The sequence below is a fragment of the Canis lupus genome, chromosome 27 (genome assembly GCF_048164855.1).
Source record: "Canis lupus baileyi chromosome 27, mCanLup2.hap1, whole genome shotgun sequence".
Lineage (NCBI taxonomy): Eukaryota > Metazoa > Chordata > Mammalia > Carnivora > Canidae > Canis > Canis lupus.
The window spans coordinates 27,015,328-27,026,661 of record NC_132864.1 but is presented as its reverse complement, the minus strand read 5'-3'; the positions used below and the strand labels follow the sequence as shown (position 1 = coordinate 27,026,661).

Sequence of the window (11,334 nt, the reverse complement as noted above, 5' to 3'; positions counted from 1 at the left end):
TGCACACCCGTGAGCACGCACCTGCTGTCCTCTGCAGATTTCACCTCGGCCCCTCCCCACACACCCTCCAAGGTGTGAACCCCACAATGCCCTGTGCATCTCTAGGAAATGATATTTTATTAAATAAACAAACCAGAGCGATTCCTGTAGATTTATGAACAGTTCTTCAAGTCTCACTTGTTCGACCCACCGCGGATTTACAGCCCTGCATTAACCTCGTGAGCGCTCATAACGTTTACTAAGATAACGTTGGCAGGAGGGAGAAGGGATTTTTATAGCCGAGTAATAATTACAAAATGCAGGGAGTACTCAGGAACCTGTTTATTAGTTATGCCGGGTGTGTGGTCAATGGAAGGATTGCACATTCTACACAGGTTTCACTGGCAGAGATCTATCCCTTCCCTCGTGAGCTGGCTTTACCTCCATGGTTCCTCTGGAGTCTCATTTCTACTTTTAGAACATGTGTCATCAGTTGATGGGGCAGCAGTCTCAGAAAGAACAGAAGGGGCAACTGCCCAGGTGACCCACCATTCGAACTTGCTCCACACCTCCAGAGACTGAACCCCAAGTGCATCCTTCTAACCTGGAGGGGGTCAGTCCCATGAGGTACATCTCATCCCTCTCAGAGAGAGTGATTGGTTCTTCAGGCTCAATCTTGCCAATGCTTTTGCTCAGCGAAAAGGAAGAAATGCACCGCCATAAGCATCTATGCATGGTGGCTTTGGATGTTGAAGGGGAATTGGGAGAGAGGGGGTCTTCAAAATGGGCAGGAAAGATGAGGGAGCCAAACACTGGAGGCATATTAGTAATAAGAATGGCAACAATCTGAGCTACATCTGAGAACCAAGGGGTGTTGCACGTAAAACTCTAAGTGCCTGGACCCATCCAATTAAATTCAGCTTCCAAGGGATGTGGATGGACATTGTGTTTTTACAAACTCCTCAGAGATGCTGATGCATGGAAAGACTTTAGACCAGCAGATTGACTGTACAAATAAGCACTTTCTTATTTTTATGGACTCACCTGGCTTCTCAAAGGATGGTCTGCAAACCAGCAGCGTCTGCCTTGCCTGAGAGCTGGCTGGAAATGCAGAATCTCAGGCCCTGCCTCTGACTTGCTGGATCAGGACTCCAATCCCAACAAGACCCCTGGGTGATTCCTATAAGCGTCACATTTAAGAAGCACTACATTGGTGCATTTGAACCTCAGAGAGGCCACCTCCCCTCAAAGTAGGTAAGAAGAGCCATTGGCAGTCCTCCTCACGTTGCTAGAGAAGAAACTGAAGCTCAGAGAAGTTTAGTCACCAGCCCAAGGTCACAGAGCCAAGCCCCAAAGCCAGTTCCCTGCTGGGCTTCAGTGTCTCAGACTCCTACACAGGCACACAGGGGAAATCTGGGCACCGTGGCAGGTGCTTATGGGCCGGAGCTGAAAATGAGCTGGAAGAGGGGTGCCCTGGGGAGGGGGCTTTGTGAGTAGTTGTCAATTAGTCACCGGCCTTCTGCAGCTGGCAGAGGGGGGCCTTCTTCCCGCCGCCCCCTCCGCCGCCTCTGCCCTCTCTCCCTTCCTCTTCCAGAGCCTCCTTGAGATTTGAAGCTCAAACAAGAGGGTATGAATAATGTAGCGCGATCGCTCCTCTTGTCTCCCCCAATCCTCAGAGGGTGAGCAAGGCTCCTTGTCTGCCTCATTAGTGGCCGTTCAACCATTTGATTTCGGTAACAATGAGTGTGCCTTCCTCAGAATTTTCATACCTATTTGCGTCACTGGAGTCAACACTGAATTTTTGAATCCACATAAAATTTTAATGGAGCGATCTGCATACTGCACACTCTTTCCCCATGCCCACTGCTGTAGCCCCAGTCCCAACAGGCAAGGAGAGTGGCTGAAGACAGGATAGTCACAGAGACATGGGTGGGAGCCCAGTGGACTCGCAGCTTAGAGCCCAGGTGGGGCAGGGGACAGTTGGGAGGCGGGTTGAAAAGGTCCTTCCAGCTAATCTCCTTGCACTGGATATCAGGTTGAGAGTTAAGAAATCCACTCTGGAGTTCAGAAGGGTCTCCATTTCCTGGCTGTGTGACCTAAGGTAAGTTGGTTTACCACTCAGAGCCTCAGTTTGCTCGTGTATAAAATAAGGATTATAATAGAGAGTTTAATTTGATTAAATTAAATCATCCACATATAATCCACATAGAATGCTTAGTAGACATATTATTTTTTATTATTATTTTGTCTTTCACCCCACATAGGGCTGTAACTATGTAATTTGCAAAATATGATCATATCCTATCATATTTGTTGTTATCATGTGCAATTTGGCTTTGGTAGCAGACAGACCTGAGTTGATCCCAGCTTCATCTCTTGCAAGCTATATAAAAGAGAAAGTGACATCACTGCTCTGAGCCTCAGTTCTCCCATTTATCTAATGGGGAGATAGACCCCCACCTTTTAGGAATATATCAGAACCCAATAGGAGAATGCTCGAAAGACACCCAACCCTGTGCCTCTCACAGAGCAGTCACCATACACAGGAGGGTGTTTTTTTATTCTAAACACATTTTTCTCACATGTTATCATCTGTGAATTCAGGGTACATCTTACCATAGTGGTAGCATCCTAGAGTCAATGAAAGATAATGATATTATTACATTCCAGGGTATTTGTTAAACACCTGCTCACATGCCAGGCATGTGCTAAAAACTGCTTGGGAGCTAACTCGTGATCCTTAACATAATCCAGAGAGATAGGTGTTATCCCAAAGCATGCTTTGAGGATGGGGAATAAGGCCCCAAAGAAGTGATGCAGCCTCCCCTGGGTCTCCCAGCTGGTGACGGGGGGGATCCCGGGGTGCATTACAGAGCTCTCAGTGTTAGGTGCTCATGCTCTGCCCATTCCATCCCATCTCTCAGTTGGACAGCTCAAAGAGAAGCACAGCCAGGGAGATGCTGCAATTTGCCCAGAGCAGCATGACCAGGAAGTGACAGAGCTAGGATCAGGAACCCAAGTCCACGGCATCACAAATGCCAAGCTCTTTTCGCCAGGACCACACCGGGACAGGAAGATGGATGGAGCCATCCTTAATTAATCAAATCTGACACAGACAAGGACAACCTTGCCAGAACCTGCAGACCTGCTTCTCATTCCCAGGTGCCTCACAAGTAGCTCCGCATCTCCCAGCCTCACTTCTTCACCTGTAAAATGGAGGTGACAGTCCCAACCTCTCAGAAGTGGTGTGATTTTAAATGGAGTGATGCACAGATATAGGCTCTGCAAGTCTTAGGAAGCCCTCAAAATGCAGTGCTGATTGAGGGCAGGGAAAGAGATGGGGCTGGAGAGCTGCCCTGGGACAGGACCATGGAGGCTGAAAAGAGCAAACAAGGGATCTCCTTTAACTCCACTAACCTCATTCCTTGGGGGGGGGGGGGGGCAGTGCGGAGAGTCTCTCCATCCCCACTTGACACAGAAAAGAGAAAAGAGGGGAAGTGAAACAGGACCCCTGCCCCGCCCCCTCACGACCCATGTTTCCCACCGGTGTAATGAAATGGAAGGAGTTTCTGCTGAGAACGGTGATCACTAACCTGCCAAGATGAGTGAGAAAAATCAATTCAGAGAGTGCAGGAGGGGAGGGACTCGCTGAGTGGGGTAAGCGCTGGGGGGGGGTGCGGGGGGAGGGAGTCAGAAAGAGAGAAACCTACGGTGGGGAAGGAAGGTTGCTTGCTTGAGGCCTTTAGTAAGAAATTGTTTTATTGAGGTGAAACTCACATAACTAGTAACCACTTTTACGTGTCTGATCTAGTGACATTTGGTTCATTCCCAGTGTGGTACAAACATCACCTCTACGGAGTGCCAAACTTCACCACCCCTAAAAGTAAACAGTCACTCCCTGTCCCTTCCTCCCATCAGACCCTGGCAACTACTTGTCTGCTTCCTGTCTCTATGGATTTGCTTATTCTGGATATTTCATATAAATGGGATTTTACAATAGTCGACCTTCTGTGTCTGGTTTCTCTCACTGAACATCACAATAGTGCACAATTGTACACTTGTACACGAATGCTTGTGGCGGCATTGTTCCCAAAAGCCAATAAGTAGAAAAAATGCAAATGCCCATCAACAGATGAATGGACAAACAAAAAGTGGTCTGTCTATCCAGTGGAATATGACTCGCCCATAAAAAGCCATGAAAGTACTAATATGCACTATATGTAATATGGATGGGCCTTGAAAGCATTTAATTCATTTTTTATTTGACATTTCTTGCCCTTATGGCCACAGTTCTGCTCCCGAATGACCCAATCCAAGTGCCATCGCCTCCTCCTGAAGACAAATGTTGGCTGAGCATCCACCATGGGCAGGACACTAGACACATCAGAGTTGAAAGTCAGTCAGACCAGGATCGGCACTTGGCTCGTTACTGACTTGCCCCGTGACCCTAGGCGAGTCCTTTCCTTTCTCCTAGCCTTGGATTTATCAATTGTAAAGTGAGATTCAAGCTCTCCCGTTGGATTAGCTCAAGACTTCCCTTAGGTCAGGACAAGAGCTCTGGGTAAGCTGCAGAACTGGATGAGTGTCGGATACTGTCACCATGGGTTGAACAAGAACCTTCCACCAATGGTGGAATTTGGGAAGAGGACACAGATGGTAAAAAGAGAATTTACATCAGAGGGGAGCTGGTAGTAATAAGGGACCACAGGGAACAGCTGCTATCACATAAAATCTAAACTCCTGCTCATGGCCCACCAGACACGTGTGACCAGCACCATCACCCTCTTGGACTTGGACTGGATCCTAGGACTCATGCAGCCTGCTTCCCTCATTTCACAGAAGAAGAATCAGACGCCCAAGGAAGGAAAGCAATTTGCTCAAAGTCTAACAGAGAACTATCCTTTCATTTGTTACTGACGTCCGGTGAAGACGGCAGATAGCATAAAATGCACCCTTCCCATAAAACCCAATAAAATGACCATAAGGGACTCTGTAAAGGCATGAACTTGTACGGACACGGAGCAGGAGGCAAAGGCAAGAGCCACGTGGTCTGGAAATTGGAAAGCATGTGAACAGTGGTAACTGACATAGCAGATTCAGTACAGCGGATCCGAAGCCAGCAGTGGGGACACTGAAGACGAGCCCCCCTGGCACCCACTTGTCACATCACCCAGTTATCTTTCATTTGTCAGCTTCTCCATATGGGTCCAGGATAAGATGAACAGGACTCCCCAGAAAATGCCCTCAAGTAGCATGTGATCTTTTGGGGGTGACAAAGAAGCCAAGAGGACAAGGCAACCTGAAGAGTCCTTCACTAAGCACTTTCCATAATATATATACATATAGTATGAGAGATTTCCCAAAGAGGGAGCAATCCACTCTCTGGGGGGAGGGGGTGGTAAGGATTGGAAAGGACAGAGGATGTTGAACTGGCTACTTAAGACCAACAAAGGGGAGAAAGAGTAGGGAACCCTTCCAGCTGCAGGAACAGCACATCCAAAGGCAAGAAGGGGTAAGAATGTGAAACTTTCGGTCATGAGGCCAGAGACCCCTCCAGGTGCCAGATCTTGAAGGACCAGTAAGCCAGAACTCAAGGGTACTAGGGAGCCATTGAAAGGTTTTGAGCAGTAGAGTGACAAGGTTCCTAAAGATTGACTGGAGGAGTCATTAGAAGACCCACTGATGCCTCATTCCCCGTCTCCATCCTTTCTTCCACAAGCCTTAATTGAACACCTACTGTGTGCACAGCCCCATGCTGAGTGCCAGGACCAGAAGCCAGTATCCACGCAGCAGGGCATGGCGTGATCAGTCCAGAGCAGCTGTAATTGGGCCCCTGTCTACATCTGCCATCTCCTGTTGCTTGGAAAAGACTTCCCACTGAGTGTCAAATGTGCACCTGCTGGCCCTGCACACTCGCATAAAAGTCTCTGGGAAAAAAATGGATTATATTCATTCTCTTAACCTCACCCCAACCCGAACATAAATCGTCTCTGTTTATAACACTTCTGGCATTTTGTGCATTTTGCCGAGTGACATAAAATGACAATAAATTTAGGCCCCACCAGCAGAAAAGTACCTAAAATGCCACATGTCACTAATATTGACAGGTTCTAAAAGTAAAACTTGGAAATGGTTCAGGCGACATAAATTTAAATAAAAATATATACTTTGTCCTTGAGAGAGAATGAGCTAAAATTAAACCTCGGTGTGGGTGGGATGTCCAGGAACATGAGACAGAGAAACGTTAGGGTTGCCTGATTCAGCCTGGGAGGCCAGAAGGACCGGAAGAAAACCCAAGCCAGGCCCTGGGTAGAAAAAAAAAAAGGACTATTCTTAAAACCAAGCTTTCCCATCCTGTGGCCACTACCTTCAGATGGCTATTCACATTTAAATTTAGGGTGATGCATTTAAATACATGACTATTCAAATTTAAATTTAAATGCAATTAAAATTCAGTTCCTCGGTTGCACTGGCCACATTTCAAGTGCTCAGTAGCCACATAAGGCTAGTGACTGTCGCCTCCAACAGCAGATCTAGAACATCATCACAGAAAGTTCTATCTGACAGCTAGCTGTCTTAGAGCAAGATGCATCCCCGGGGTGCTCCAGGGCCACCGAGCCCTGTGAATTTCCTCCTTCTGATCTTCTGAGCCATCCCCTCCTCTGATGCCTCCCCCTTCCCTTCCCTCTCCCCACCGCTCCTCCCTCCTCTCTCTCCCGCACCAACTTTCTCTCTCTGGCAATCTGCCTGCCCCCCTCCCTGCCTCTCTCTTGTTTCCCTCCCCTTTTCCGTATTTCTCTAAAACTACAAATAAATCCAATTCAGAAGGCTGGCCAGGATTTGAAACCGGAGTGCAAAGTCCTGCTTTACCACTTAGCAGCCTCGAGAGCTGAGGCAAGTGCCTCTAGCCAGCCTCTCCTCCAAATTGGCTAATGCTGGGGAGACTAATACCTGTGGTGCCAGGCTGTGGAAGGTACAGGCAATCATGTGCTCCGTGGCAAGGTGCTCAGGAGATGCAACTGTTTTCTTTCTTGTCCTTCACAAATTTTCAGAGGCTTACAAAACTATGTCAGAGCTACAGTTCAGCCTCTTCCAACTCAGAATTTGAGACTCATCACATTTTTCTCCTGTTTCAGCTCAGGCTGCAGCCCCTCAACCCCCATCTCATGTTCCTCCAAAACGTTCTGTTCACTTTCCTACCTCCCTGCTTTAGCATTTGTACTTCACCCAGCCCAGAATGCCCCTTGCTCCTCCTGTGCAACTTTTTTGATCCTACAGCCAGTTAAGGGTCCAGTTCAGAGACCACCACACCCTTCTGGGTGCCTTCTTATTATCCACTGCAGCTCCAAATCACAGGACTAGTTAATAATTTTTTTTAAGATTTTATTTATTCATTCATGAGAGACACAGAGAGAGGCTGAGACACAGGCAGAGGGAGAAGCAGGCTCCCTGTGGGGAGCCCCATGCCAGACTCCCCCAGGATCACTCCCTGAGCTGAAGGCAGGTGCTCAACCACTGAGCTACCCAGGCATCCCAGGACTAGTTGATGATTAAGGCAAGAAGGAACATGGAGAGAGAAATTAAAAGGATAAGGCTGGCTCATTTCAGGCAGACAGGAACCTGGTTCCAGTATCTGGCCAAGATGGCCAATTTCATTCATCCAAGTCAACATTTATTGGGCACCTGCTGTTTGTGTGCCCCTGCCCAGCAGGATACAGCGGTGGTCAAGCAAACCTATTTCCTGGAGAAGTCACAGACTGGGGCAAAGAGAGCCTCCCTGGAGCAAGTACTACACAAGTTCTGGCCACACAAGAGGGGGGCTTTCCGTCCACTTGAGGGGGACACAGGGATGGAAGAAAATGCCCCAAGAGTAGGGGATTTGGGACTGGGAGGCAAGAGGGTACTACAAAGAACCTGACCTTTGTGGGAAGCATCTTTCAAGACAGGTGACAGCAAAAGCAAAAACTTGCAAGAGCAAACCCGAGTTCAGGGACCCAGGAGCCCTTCAGGGGGACTCAGCTTAGGCGGGAAGAGGGAACAAGAGAAAGGTAGGGTCAGGAAAGGGCCAGACCACCAGACTGGAAGAGGTGTTTGGACTTAATCCTGAGGGCGGCACAGAAAGGTTTTAAGCTAGGGACAGCGTGATCATAGGGACACTTTAGAGGCCTCAGGAAGGAGGATGCAGGGTGGGCGACGGTGGAGACCCAACCGGGGGACCGGAGGCAGGGGGGAGGAGGGAGCGTGCCCCCCCAACTCCAGGGCCTCGCCCTTCCCCCTTAGGCTGCTGCTGCCTCCGGCACTAACCGCCTCCCCCTCCCTGCCAGCCCCGCAGCCTTCTGGCTGCACAATTTGTGAAGAACATTATGTAAATGAGCTTTATGCAAATCCAGCCTCTCTCCCCGCTGGCTGGACTCCTGAACCCTAATTAACTTGCCAAAGCCTAATGTTGCCGTCCCCTCTACACCAGCCCAGCCCCCAGCCGGCTCCCCCAACCAAGAAATCCATCTTCGGAGGCGAGCGGTCTAATCGCTCCCTCATTTGGATGTGCGGGCTGTCGCCCCAGCCGTTAGCCCGCAGGAAAAGGCGGCGTCGCAGCCAGTGGACACTCCTGCTTCCCATACAGCTCCAAAATAAATGCCTCTTTTTCTCCTCCTGAGCACCCCCCTCCACCACCACTGCTTTATTTTTGCCGGCTTCCAGAACCAGAAACCGCTCTGGGGAAAGTTGATGCAATCTCTCATTATCTTGAAGTCCTTTTTCTGCCACCTTACACCGCCCTCCCCTCCCCAATGCAAACTCAGGGACCCAGTGCCCGCTCTCCTGCCTCTCCCAAAAGATGCACCCAGGAAAGGTTCGGGACGGACTGTTTGGGAAATCAGAGCAGCAAGGATTTATTCTGCTGCTGCTGCTCTGTGCAAGGCATTCTTTATGAACTTACTCCTAAATGCATGCTTTAACCTAGAAAAGACCCCAGGAGCATCTCATGCAGGCTCCTTGATTTGAGAGATAGTCCAACCTAGATTTTGCAAGTGCCGTTGACATGTCCGGGGTCACACAGTGGGGATGGACTCAAACCCAGCCTCCCTGTCCCCAAGGCTGGCTTTCTTCCCTTCCCTGCCCCTTGCCCCCACCCCAACATGCCTTGTGTCCCAAACAGCCCAGCCTCAAGGAACTGTTCTTGCCAGTCCTGGGCATGCTCACTTTCAAGTGCAGAACAAAGCAAAATAAAGACTTTCCCAGGAAACAGGAAGAACTGTGTTGTCAGCCAGTTCCTGCTGCTGCAGCAAATCCCCTGGATACATCTCCAGAGGCAGAAATGGGGGGGGGGGGCGGGGGTATTAGTGCCTTTGGAGCTCTGGAGGGAAGAGCGGGCACGATATTTAAGGTGCTATATTGCTAAGAAGTTTCTGAAAGATGCAGCATACAGGATATTTACTAGAGTTTGGTCTGACAGTATGGAAAACAAGCAGGGTCGTTACTCATTCATTCACTCACTCATTCATTCATTCATTCATTCGAGAAAGATTTATTGTCAATAGTGCCTAGCCCAGAGTGAATCCCCAAAAAGCAATTTTGCCTGCAGAGCTTGGTGACCCACTTGTCACCCACTCCAGGAGGCCAAGATTGTCATATGCAAAGAGCCGTCTGACACCATGTCTTTCCCTCTGGCCGGCTCCCTCCCTCCACCCCCAGCATCTGTGCATATGAATTTTAAAAGGGTCCACATTTGGAAATCCCCAAAATCATCCTATCTTTTCATTTTCACTTCTGAAAAGGAGTGATGTCTGCTTGTGCTTCATCCCAAGTGACAGTTTATCACCGGAGAAGGAATTTGGGGTCACCTACACACAGGGTTCAAAGCCCTGCCTCGGACAATACAGCTCTTGCCTTCCTATCTGTAGAAGGGGTATCATAACAGTGCCTACCTCCCTGGTTGCCGTGGTGATAGACAAGGAAGTGGATAAATGTAGAAAGTGTCACCTTTTCCCTGACACCTTCACGTATCCTCTGCTGAAGCCATCAGCAAGTTCTGATCGGTGTTTCAGAAACAAAGGTAGGAAACCAGAATTCTTATAAGAATTTTATAATTAGAATTTCATGACATCAGAGATGACATGGAAGAAGGTTTTCAAGAATACTTTGGTCTAGTCATTTCACCTCTATGAGCCTCAATTTTCTCAGCTTGGGAACAGGAATCATGAAATTAGCTAATGGGTAGGGTTATCTAATTAGAAAAATCTTAGGACTACGTGAATCACGTGGTTGAGGTTCAATGAATCCTGGAGAAAGAACACAGGAAGACATCTACTCAGTTGTACAGACATGACAGGGAATTTTCATAATCAATTAATGAAAAACTAATTACCCAGATTGTCCATTTAAAAAAGATTCCCCCCCTCAGATTTATGAAGGGCAACTTAAGCAGAAATATTTGGTTTTCCTTATTTCTATTTTGAAGAAACAATAAAAATATCTTATTAGAAGACGAATCGTTGAGAATAAGCACTGAGATCTGTTGCTGAACTTTATCTCCCAAGATCTCATCTGAAGTAGGTAGAAGGTATGGTCCAAAAGTCATTCTTGGTGAGAGAGTGGATGACAAGTGCTAGGATATACAAGGTGCACTCTATAATTACAGTAGAGCCTTCCCACCCTCCTCTGCCTTGGAATTTTTTTCTTGGGGGCAATGGACTGTCACTACAGACACAGGTTCCCCCCATCGCCCTAAAGTAGAACATTCCTATGGAACCTCTCGTTGTCCAAAATGATGTAAAGCAAAAAAGCAATTACCACTCCATAAAAGTGAAAACCTTCTTCAGGTTTCTCTTGGTTAGCAAAAATGTGTACTAACATAGTTCTTTTGTAAAAAGTGGCATAATGAGAACTTTGAGAGAGCAGGGTGGAGAGAAAGCAGTATTCCTACAGTCCCAGTTCATGGGCAGAAGTCAGTCTCACTCCAAGACATTAATTCGTCCTATAATGCAAGAAGACCTCATTTAGCATACCAGCTTCTATTAACTGGTAGCTCTGGCCTGAATGCCAAAAAGTGCCCTATTGATCAGTGATGTCTGCTGTGTAGCTAGGTGATGGTCAGTGTATATATGCCTCATGTTTGCCCGCCCCCCCCCAAGCATAACCCTGTGTTTGATCATTGGAGAAGCTGAAGCTCAGAGAAGGGAACTGATTTGCCAGAGCCACACAGCTATTTAATGGCAGAGCCAGATGTACAGGAAATAGCCCCTGTCCATTTCCTCTCCATCACAATGCATGCAGGTTCTTAAGGTCCAGTGGTACTTATGAAATGGTCATGACATTTGGCATCTGCTATCCTCTTTATCCTCCTTATTCCCAAAA

The 11,334-nt window shown here is 48.0% G+C and overlaps 1 long non-coding RNA gene across 1 annotated transcript; it reads right to left on the bottom strand.

Annotated features, from left to right (window-relative positions):
* Nucleotides 1-2,193: 2,193 nt before the first annotated feature.
* Nucleotides 2,194-10,046, bottom strand: LOC140618997 (uncharacterized). Its single transcript, XR_012018970.1, has 2 exons — nucleotides 9,906-10,046; nucleotides 2,194-2,362 (listed from the first exon to the last, which is right to left on the bottom strand). It is a non-coding gene; the product is annotated as an uncharacterized lncRNA (long non-coding RNA).
* Between the last annotated feature and the right edge of the window lie 1,288 nt (nucleotides 10,047-11,334).